Below are 10,267 nucleotides of genomic sequence, written 5' to 3'. Positions count from 1 at the left end.
GAGGCCAGGAGAGAGCCATTGCCAGACAAACTGCCCACAGCACAGAGGACAGAGTCCCAGGCCAGCTGCACACTGTACAGAGGACCAGGGACCAGCTAGCTGCATGCTACAGAGAGGACAGAGACACAGGCCAGCTATCACTGCACGGAGGACAAGGGCCAGGCCGGCTGCCTGCTGCAGAGAGAATGGAGGCCTAGCATGGGGGCTCCAGGTGAGCCCTGGCTGCTTCCCTCTGCTCCCTCGGCCCATGACCAGAGATCAGGGCATGGCTATGTTCATGTCCTTTGGCTGCCAGGCTGTTCTGGAAGGATGTGGATGTAGGTAGATGGAGGGCTTCTCTGGTGCCAGGAGCTGCAAGGCCCTCCCCACCCTGACCACTCAGGTCCCTCTCCTGGTGGGGCTCTTCTGCTGCCTGTGGTTGCTCTTGAAACACAGCCCAGAACCTCGTGTGAGATGCTGCAAACCTGCCAGCCAGGCACAGAGCTCCTCCTCTCTGCTCTGGGCAGCAGCTCCTTCTCCTCAGGCCCTCACGAGCTGCTGTCCTCGCTCACCTGGCCCTGCACAGCTGGCTCTGTCCTTTCTGCTCTTGCTGGTGAGCCACCTCTGCAGACAGGTACCCAACCACTGGTCTACAGTTTCTTATAGTGCTTCAGTGGTCATCACCCTTCTGCACTGGGCGTGTTCAACCACAGTCCCAGGGTCAGGATGGCCCTGGTGGAGCACAGGGCTCAGTGGTGGCATGACCTTGGCCCAAGTGTCCAGAACCCTGAGCTCCAGAGGCCCTCTGTCTCTCCCACAGCAGGCTTCTTCCTGCACTTCCTGCTGACCAGTGTCTCGCAGGGGCAAACCCTCCTGTCCCACGTAGCAAGCAGGGTTCTGGCTGCAGCGGGAGAAAGGGGTCCCAGCTGGCTGAGGGTGCTGCCTGGCAAATGGCAGGCTGGTCCTCTCTGGTGACACCCTCTGGTGTCTCCCAAGGGTGATCAGGTTTGGAGCAGGAGTGACCTCTAGGCCCTCCCCTGTTCTGAAGTGTGTGCCCTTGGGTTTTCCAGTGTCAGTGTTTGCAGGAACACACCCTGTAGGTGGCTGTGGGCAGATGGGCCTGTTGATTAAAAGGCAGGGAGGAACTCATATTCCATAGAAGGCACACTTTGTAAAGATGTTTCCTCAGGGGTCAGTTCTGCCCTGTGGCCTCTTCTTGGCCTCATTTGGATTGTTGCAAAGGACGTACTTCTAGGAAAGGGTGATGGTAGGGCTGGAGTTGGATGGCAGCAAGTGCACAGAGACTGGAGCTGGCCTACAACTCCTTAGGGTGTGGACCTCCTGCATAGGCTTCTGCAGATGTTCCCAGCTCAGGAATGCCCCAGCAGCTGCCGTCTCGGTCAGCGTGTTCAGACCCTGTCCTTCTGGGTTTTCACCATGAGCACTTCTTCCAGGCAGCCAAGATGCAGGGTGAGGGAGAATGTGCTCCCCTGTCCAGTACTCACCACAAGCAGGGTCCACCTGTTGGTCTACAGTTTCTTATAGTGCTTCGGTGGTCATCACCCTTCTGCACTGGGCGTGTTCAACCATGGGGAGGCCTGGGGCTGAGTGGGTGGGGCTGCACCAGCCCAGGGCTAGCCCGTGCTGCCCAGTGAGGGAGCACCACACAGGTCAGTCTGGAAATCTGACCTCCACCCTGGGGCACAGTTATGTGAAAGGTGAGTGGGACCATGTCTGCTGATTCCCAGGTATCCTGCACACTTGCTGGACGAATATCCATGCTTGGCACTCATTAAAAGGTCAGTGGGGTGAGTCATCCAATCATGATTTCTACTTTAAAAAAATCATTTTCATTAAGTCCATTAGGCAAATCCCATGGCAGAATTACTAGATTAAAATATGACAGAAAGGGCCAGGGAACACGACCCCTGGCCCCTGGCAGGGTCCTGCGCAGGTGCATGGCTACCACAAGGCCTCCTCAGTAGACTTGTGGTAGGATGTCATGTGAACCTGCCCCACAGCATGGTCCACCTCCTCCTGACCACATGCATAAATCAACACAAAATGGTCTCTTATCAAGGCCTCCACAATCAACGTCTCTGAAACATGAAACTGGCCCCCCAGAGAGGCATTTCTACAAGACGTGACCCTCTGTATGGAACATGACTTATTAGCTGCATTTTTTTTAAATTTTTCTTTTAGTTGTAGATGGACACAAGACCTTTATTTTGTTTATTTATTTTTATGTGGTTTGAGGATCAAACCCAGTGCCTCACATGTGCAAAGCAAGTGCTCTACCACTGAGCGACAGCCGCAGCCCCTTATTAGCTGCATTTTAAAGCAACAGAAATGCATCAGTTTTAAGACAACAAAATGAGCACATGCTGAGGTCTTTCCCATCTGCTTATCAAAATGTGAAATGGAAAAGACAGGAGATGGAAGGGAAGGGTGGCCACACTGATGGAAAAGGAACGGGACTCTCCAAGAACTTGCAACCAGGAGGAGACCCTAGAGGCCCAGGGGAGGATACAGCTGTCCTTCGTTTTGGCTTGGAGCCAGGGAGCCACCCTCACACCCAGAGGCCTACTCCATCAGGGAGGGCGGGGCCATCCCCGGGGCCCCCCAAGAGGGAAAGTGAAGCCACTGTCCAGGTGTTTGTTAAACCTGTGTGGCATAGAGACAGCACACAGTGTCCGTTCCTAGGATCCCCTCTCAGCCAGGCTGGAAGCCGGCAGAGGGCTCAGCCATCAGGCAGAGCATGGCCAGGCAGGGGGGGAGCAATGCCAGAGAGGGGTGGGGGCTGGCAGCCCTAGAGTTGGCCTAAGTCACTGTCTGTCCTCCCCGGGGAGGGCCTAAGCTCCAGCTCCAGTAGGTGGCTCACCCCTGCCCTGATCCAGGGGTCTCAAGAGCCCACCCGAGGGAACAGCCAGATCCACAACCAGGCAGCACCTCCAAACCAAGTAAGAGAGGGCCCGAGTGAGTTTCGAGTGGCTGATGAACAAAGCCGATTAGTTATGATGGAAATTAAGAGTGTGATAGTCTGAATTCTAAACCCAAGCTCTGCTTTGAACTTTAGAAGACACATAACAGAGTGTGACTAAAAACGCTGCAAACACAACCTGCTGAGTTCCTCTCAGGAAAGGGAACCTCGCCGCACACAGTCAAGGCAGCTGCTGTAGAAGGGAGCCCCATCCAGGGAAAACCTTATCCTGGTGCCCATCCAGCGCTGAGCAGCCTGGGCAAAGCCCCCTAGGCACCTGCAGGGAGCCAAGCATCAGTGCCTGGGGTGCCCACTTGTGGGACATGCACAGCCGCTCTCAGTGACCCAGAGAACCCGACTCCAGGCGGCCATGCCGGTGGAGGGTGAAGAAAGCAGAAACCTAGGCATACGCAGTTAGGGCACAGTCGTGGGCTGCTCATACCCTGGACAGCAGTGTCCCAAACAGGAGGGGCAGCCCAGCCATGAGAGAAGAAAAGCTCAGATCCTGAAAAGTAGTAAAAGTGCCTCGGCCTGAAAGTGCATGGCCTTTGAGAACTCTGAAATAGGTTTGAAAGAAGATGATCTTTAAAGCTTCTTAAAACAAGATCTGAAGCTAAATTCTGGAGAATGGAGCAGGAGCCAGGGCAGAATCAGAGGGTCCTGCTCCTCTGCTTTCTCTCAGGAGGAAATTTTGGAACTGATTGCATTAGAAACTTGTACTAGGAAATGAGTTTGTATATATGTTTGGTGACATAAAGCAAAAACCAAAAAAAAAAAAAAAACCAGAAACAGAAACATGCACATGACTTTAAATCCCCTGGGAAAAAATAAAAGGAAAACTTGATCACTCTACAAAAAGTCAGAGGGAAAGCCCGGAAAAGAATTTAAAAAGAGACAGAGTAGATAGAAGATACAAGATAGGTGCAGGCATTTCAGAGCTCATAGAAACTACGGATTTTTAAAAATCACACAAACAAGAAAACTGAAGATATGAACCTAAAACACAGAGTTGAAAACTGGGAGGGAGCCAGTACCACAGGGGGCTCAGGATGGAGGCAGGCAGGAGGAGACACAGGACCTGCAGCCCGGGAGGAGGCGTGGGAGCGGCACAGGGAAGACCCCACGCAGAGCCGCCCAGGCACGTGGCGGGCTGACGCCAGGAGCAGGAGGTCCTCCCAGGACCTGCATCAGCCCCAGCCCAGGCAGCTGCACAGCTGGTGAGCCCACATTTTGACAGAAATCAATTGTGGCCATGTTCACCTCCTGTCCATCACAAGAGGTGCTACAAGAGATCAGCCTGACATCTCTGTTAAGTTGCAGGCTTAACACACCTGTGGAGGAGTGTGGATTCAGCTCACAAAAAAATGGAATCCACCAAGGATAGACATGTGGGCTACTACCCTTGGGTGAGGAACACCAGCTCAGCTGGGGGCATCTGGTGGTCTGCATAGGGCCAGTGGTGTCAAGGAGAGCTGGGCCAAAGAGGAGCCTCACCTGGGCTGAAGGAAGATGCGAACAGCAACCATGACCCTGGGGCTGGCCCTGCAGAGGTGCTGGAGGGTTCTAACACGTCCCACTGTTCCGTGTGTCCAACTCCTGTTCCCAGCTGGTATTTGGCTGGAAACTGTGGAGCAGTAGCCACTCTGAGTGCAGTCTCCCTGGGCCCTGAGCTGCCCCTTGACCCTCGAGTTGCTGCACATACTTGCCTCTCAGACAGACAGGGGTGGCTCCTCTGGCCAGTCAGCTTCCCTTCCCTCTGACCTATGTGTCCTGCTCTGCCATGGTCCTCCAACCACGCCCCACCCACCAGCACCAGGAGGGGACCCTGCACCTCGCCTGAGCCCTGGCTGAAACAGCAATGGATGTCTGCTGCTCTGTTCTGGAAGTGCTGATAAGTCTGCCCCAGGGCTTTGCCATTATGACAGAGAGGGGGCTTTGACATCCTTGTGCTGGTCCAGGCCACGGTGTTGCCGAGGTTGTGAGGAGTCAGCCTCTGGCCTTTGGCCACTCCTGGGGCCTGAGGGGTGTGACTACTGTGGGACTTCCCAATCATTTCCAAGACAGCTGCACTTTGTGCATAACGTTCTCACCATACTCTGCTCCCCCACAGACGTGACAGGGACAGGATGCTCACAGCAGTGTGGCACTAATAGCCAATAATTGCTGGTACCACATGGGCTATCAGCAGCAGAGGCCAGCACTGTGCAGTACGAATCTACAACCAAAATAAGAGTCAAGGGGCACAAATCTGGAGAGGAAAAAGGAAAAGAAATTATGTAACAAATATATGTCACATTATATTAATACCTTGTTATATTGTGGGCATGTACAAATATGTAACAACAAAACCCATTATGTACAACTATTATGCAACAATAAAGAAATGTGAGAAAAACAGAACCTACAACCACACATATTGCAACCTTCACCTCACAGACCTAACAATGAGGAAGAGCCAGGCACACAGGACATGCATTGTCTGATTGTATTTGCTTATGGTTCACACTTGAGAACAACTAATTTACAAGATGGCAAGTCGGGCTGTGTGAGGTGGCAGAGGGGACAAGATTGCAGATTGAGGTGTGAGAGGCTCCTGCAGCGAGGTGTGTCCTGTTCCCTCCCTGGGTACTGAGGACCCTGGTGTGCTCACTGTGGAACCTCAAGTTGTGCATATGTCTCCTAAAAACAAAATCTTGGCTTTTTTTCTTAGTTACTCCACATCCTCTACTGTTACTTCATTTTATTTCCATACTTCTCTTCATGCCCTAAAAATGCACTTTATCGTCCACTTTTTAGTGTATGGTGTGGTGGGCGCGCGTGCAGTTCTCCTGTATCTCCCATGATGTGGCCTTGTGTCCTCAGGTTCTTTGTGGAGGCCTTTTGATGATGATGGTGCTGATATCATGATGATGATGGTCATGGTGAAGATGGTCAGGTCATACTGGTCATGATGATGAAGGTGGGGATATTCAGAATGATGGTGATGGTGGTGTGATGGCAACGCTCATGATGATGATGGTCATGGGGGTCGTGATAATGGATGGTAATGTTGTTGATAATGAGGGTGGAGGTGGTCATGTTAGACATGATGATGATGTTCTTGACGGTTATGATGGTCATGATGATGAGGATGATTGTGATGATGGTGAGGTGGTGATGGTCATAGTGTGACAGTGGCCATGGAGATGATGACACAGTTGGTTGTGAGGTTAAGGTGGTGTTGGTAATGACGATGGCTGGAGATGGTGGCGATGGTGAAGATGATGATATTCATCTCAGAGCACAAGACAAAAATAAATAGGAAATACTAGTATTGGGATTATTAGATGTAAATGTAATTAAAATCCAAAGTGCTCTCCTTTGGAAGTCCAGCCCCAGCTGGACTCATATAAGCAGTGCATGAGGAAGTGTGGCACTCCTTCAAAGAGCTGTGACATACCCACTCCTGCCGCTGGCCAATGTATTGGTCAGCATGAAAAGATTGGGAAGGAACTTAGGTGGTAGGTCACTGCCCATTACCTTCTTGTCCTGAGTATGTGGAAACCCTTCCCTAGGGATTTCACGTTCAGACACAGACAAGCACATACCCACTTCTACAGCCAGGGAATACCCCCCCCATTTCTATTTCCCACTTAGTTATCCGGGCAGCTGGGAGTGACAAGAGAGGACGTTACCAGAATGACAGCCCTCCTGCCGGCATTTCCTAGGCTGGGCTGCCCTTTCCAGGCCAAAGCAACAGGCCCCCTTGTGTGATGGGTTCCCTGACATGGGGAGTGAGGCAGGGTTTTGTCTGTGATAACTCAGCACCAGGTCCAGGACTTCCTGCAACTGGGACAGGGCCAGGCTCCAGTCTTCTTTAAGTCCTAGTTCTCATCTCTCAGACAATGAAATGTCACTGATGTAGCCATGAAATGTAGACATGGAGTGGGTAAAGGTGTTTATGACGTGACCACAGGCGTTCCGAAGCTCGGTGACATCGCCACCACCAGAGGAGCCACCCCTTCCCTGGTCACCCTAGGGCTTCCTCCAGGAAGTTCATCCCTGTTCCTCCTCCCCCTGCTCAGACGAGCCACAGCCCAGATGTGCTCCTGCAGAGGTGCCTAGAATCCAGCAGAGGCTTGGGTAAGTGTTGGCAGAGCTGAATGCTGCTTTCTAGAAAACACTGCATTCCCAACACCCCTTTGTGCTTCCTTTAGCCTAAGTAATAAAAGCCATCTTGGGCCAGAAATACCCATCTTCCTATGTAGAATTCCCATCAGGTGATGTCTCGGCACACTCTCAGGACTGTGTCCACATGCTGTATTCACGGTAGGTAGCATGCAGGCACTGGGACATGTGAGGCTCTGGCTGCTCAAGGGGTCGGGGTGCTGCCCGGACATCACCCCCCAGAGCTCCTCATGAGACCTCTTTACTTTGGAAAGTGGCAGTGACTACCTGAGCTTGTGGGGAGACAAAAGCAACTCAAGTAAAGTGCCCAGCCCAGAGCCCAGACTGCGTGATGCCTCTGTCAGCACTGGACAATCTCCACACGCCTTCCCCATCTGCACAGCTGAGCATCCACAGCCCTCAGAAGGCCCCTTCCTTGGGAGCAGAACCCCCATGATCCAGAAGGGCTGGAGCTCTGGGGAGCAGGTCTGACCAGAGCAGGGAGACCACGGACCAGCCAGGCTGCCTTTCCGAGCAGGACGCGAGCTCTGGTGGGAAGCCAACAGGAAGCCAACCACAGGCAGCAGTGGTGCTGGAGGAGCAGGGGACAGCTGCCCTCAGGATGGCTGCAGGACCTGCTGGGTGGACAGGGCCTGGAGAGTGCAGCTCCAGGGGCTGGGGCAGGCACAGACCCTGCAGAGGTGAAGCCCCTCCCACACCACCTCGGGCCAAGCAACTCACACAGGAGCCATGGAGGCCCTCCTTCTCCTGCAGTGTTTTGAAATCAGTCCCAGGAAGCCAACCCAGAGACGAGGAAGACCCACAACTGAAACACCAGGTCTGTGCTGTCTTCTGAGCACCTCCTTCTCGTCCACACGGGCGAGAAGGATCCAGGAGTGGACCTGGAGCCCAGAGAGGAGGACACTCGCAATGGACTGTGAGTCTCCGATTCCACACCGGCCACCTGTCGTCTGCAGGACACTGTCCCCCACGTCAGCAGAGCTTGCGCCCTGGGTCCTTCCCTACTGGCCCCCACGCCCAGGCCCACACTCCTGGAGGCCCAGCATCTCCCTTGGCTTTCTCCCAGGGCCTTCCCAGGGTCGAACTGCTCCCGTCCTAGCCCCCAGGGCCTGTAGCTCAAAGGAGAGTGACTGCCCAGCTCCTGGCTCCTCCCGCCAGCACAGCTGGCCCAACAGGGATGCGCCCACCTGCCACCATAGAGCACAGAGCATCAGAAGGTAGCCCAAGTCCCAGGGTGACAGGGTGGAGAGCAGAGGCAGAGCCTGAAGCTGCCTGGGCCTGAGACCAGAGACGTCCCTAGTCTCCTTCTTGCTGCTCCTGGTGGCGCACTGCTCTCGGGTCACGCTGCTCCCGGTGTCGTTTGCTTCTGTTTCCGACAGCAGACTCTGGGGAACCACGGTCTCATGAAACACACGAGCACACAGCTGGCCCCAGAATAAACTGCTTGTTTCCTTTCTCATTTAAAAAGATGGATACATAAATCAGCCAACGTTTCACAAACCTGTGAGACTTTAAGGAGATCTAAGTTCCACTCGGGGGACCGTTCTTGGTCACTTCACGTCATATTCCTCCCGGCTCCTCTCAACTCATCATGCACTTTCCTTTATGTTTTTGGCAAAGAAAAAAGGAGAAAGGAAAGGGGCGACCTTATGCTCTCCAGAAGCTCCCTCTGGGCTAGAGAAGCCTCCCGGCAGCACCTTCACCTGCTTCTGCTGAGGACCCGGCCCACATCCAGCATGGAGCCACTGCTCACCAGTGTCTGTGGCCTTGAGAGGCACGGGATTAGCAAGCAGCCTTGGGTGCTTACTGTGGGGTATGGTGTCATCAAGCCCTGAGGGACAGCTGAAAGGGAGTCTTCTCTATAATGCTGAGTTCAAAACTTTTCTCAAGAAAATCTCAAGGAGTCTGTGGCCTGTCCTGTCCTCCCCAACCTCTGCAGGAGGAACACCAAGAAGAAGCAATTCCCAGGCAGCTTCAGGGGGCGGGCAGACAGCCTCTGCCCAGAATTGCTCCTCAACCATGAGGCATGAGTAGCAAGACCCCAAAGAGTCTGTGCTGGTAGTGGTCAAGAGGTGGACCAGCATCTGTGCTGGGCAGACACCTCCTTGGCCACAGCAAGCTGGGAGAGGAGGCTGCAGAGGGCATTGCATGGGGAGGGCACTCCCAGAGGTCAGCACTCCCAGAGCCACCCTGGTGGGGTGGCGCCTCATGCTACGGTTCTCAGACAAAACAGCCAGAGCCGGAGCAGGAATGTTCACAGCCCAGGGGACCCTGTGCCAGGCACCCAGGGACAGTGTGGGCTCATTCTGGCTGGGACTGCAACCTCACGCAGCTCAGCCCAGCTGCCCCTTCCTTGGGTCCCTCCTGCCACAAGGACCCCATGTCACCAGGCCAGGTAGCTGACAGGCCCGGCCCCCCCACGGCTCAGCTGTGGGACCCAGGCATCTGAAGTCCCAGCCTCTATGTTTGTCCCACAAGAAAGACCTCAAGAAGGACCCAAGATAGCCACATAAATGGACAGCACAATCCCTCATGGGGAGTGTCCTCAGATACCAGGGTCATCAGGGTGACAGTCCTTCCTTAAAGATGTACTGAAGTAAAATCAAGATAACTCAGGAATGTTCAGCTGAAGTAAGAAGTCACGGGCAGAACAGGCTCAGTTCGAAAGCAGGAGCTGAGCTTGCTCTGCTGTCACTGCAAGCTGTCACTCGGGCCACAGCAAGAGGCTGCGTTTTGTATGAAGAGCCACTAAACAAAAATGCATTTTAGTGCCCCAGAAGCCCCTTCGGAGGAATGGAGGCAGAGGAGTATCTGAGTTGAACCTTCGAGAATCAAAGAAAGACCCTGATTCTTGGAGCAAATGTACCCCCCCACACACAAGGTGAGAATAACTTGCTGGTTCCCCCCCCAGGTCCAGTGGAAGCCTGAGATCCGCCCCACCCACAGCAGCCTGAGGGCACCTCAATGAGCATGTGTGAGGCCAAGTGCATGGGCGTGAGCTTGTGTGAGTGCATGTGTGTGCGTGTGGGGAACTGCACACGTGAGTGGCCGTGTGAGCAGACGTGATGGTGCAGCACGTGTGTGAGCCTGTTAGCACATGCATGCGACTGTTTTGTGTTCACACTGAGTATGGGCACGGTG

The sequence above is a fragment of the Marmota marmota genome, unplaced genomic scaffold, assembly GCF_001458135.2.
Source record: "Marmota marmota marmota unplaced genomic scaffold, marMar, whole genome shotgun sequence".
Taxonomy (NCBI): Eukaryota; Metazoa; Chordata; class Mammalia; order Rodentia; family Sciuridae; genus Marmota; species Marmota marmota.
The sequence above is the reverse complement of the archived record's forward strand: the minus strand, read 5'-3'. Positions refer to the sequence as shown.